The 951-nt window shown below is 47.2% G+C and overlaps 1 pseudogene; it reads left to right on the top strand.

Annotated features, from left to right (window-relative positions):
• The window catches only part of LOC149130104 (uncharacterized), a 14,231-nt pseudogene extending 13,873 nt beyond the window's left edge, over nt 1-358 (top strand).
• Nucleotides 359-951: the final 593 nt, after the last annotated feature.

The raw sequence follows: 951 nt of genomic DNA, 5'->3' as shown, positions 1-951 counted from the left end.
CGAGGGAGGAGGAGGTTGGTAATAAAAGTAGGTGGGAGAGAGAGAGAGAGAGGAAGTATGAGAGAGAGAGAGAGAGAGAGAGAGAGAGAAGCGAGGGAGGAGGAGGTTGGTAATAAAAGTAGGTGGGAGAGAGAGAGAGAGAGAGGAAGAAAGATTGACAGAGACAGCGAGGGAGGAGGAGGTTGGTAATAAAAGTAGGTGGGAGAGAGAGAGAGAGAGAGAGGAAGTATGAGAGCGAGAGAGAGACAGAGAGACAGAGAGAGACAGAGAGAGAGAGACAGGGAGAGAGAGGAACAGAGAGAGGGAGAGAGAGAACAGAGAGAGAGAGAGACAAGCGAGGGAGAGGAAGAAAGATTGACAGAGACAAGCGAGGGAGGAGGAGGTAAGTGTCTCTAATGCATTTATACCTTGGCTGCTATTTCTAGCAGGTCCAGCTACCACGTAGAGGCCCTCCCTCATTGGCTCATACTTATATCCATAGATAAGAGAGTAGGGTGTGATTTGAGGGAGATTTTGTTGCTATTTCTAGCAGGTCCAGCTACCACGTAGAGGCCTCCCTCATTGGCTCATACTTATATCCATAGATAAGAGAGTAGGGAGTGATTTGAGGGAGATTTGGTTGCTATTTCTAGCAGGTCTAGCTACCATGTAGAGGCCTCCCTCATTGGCTCATACTTATATCCATAGATAAGAGAGTAGGGAGTGATTTGAGGGAGATTTGGTTGCTATTTCTAGCAGGTCCAGCTACCACATAGAGGCCTCCCTCATTGGCTCATACTTATATCCATAGATAAGAGAGTAGGGAGTGATTTGAGGGAGATTTGGTTGCTATTTCTAGCAGGTCCAGCTACCACGTAGAGGCCTCCCTCATTGGCTCATACTTATATCCATAGATAAGAGAGTAGGGAGTGATTTGAGGGAGATTTGGTTGCTATTTCTAGCAGGTCCAGC

This window comes from Octopus bimaculoides, unplaced genomic scaffold (genome assembly GCF_046866305.1).
Source record: "Octopus bimaculoides isolate indiv1 unplaced genomic scaffold, ASM4686630v1 contig36, whole genome shotgun sequence".
Taxonomy (NCBI): Eukaryota; Metazoa; Mollusca; class Cephalopoda; order Octopoda; family Octopodidae; genus Octopus; species Octopus bimaculoides.
The sequence above is the reverse complement of the archived record's forward strand: the minus strand, read 5'-3'. Positions and strand labels throughout refer to the sequence as shown.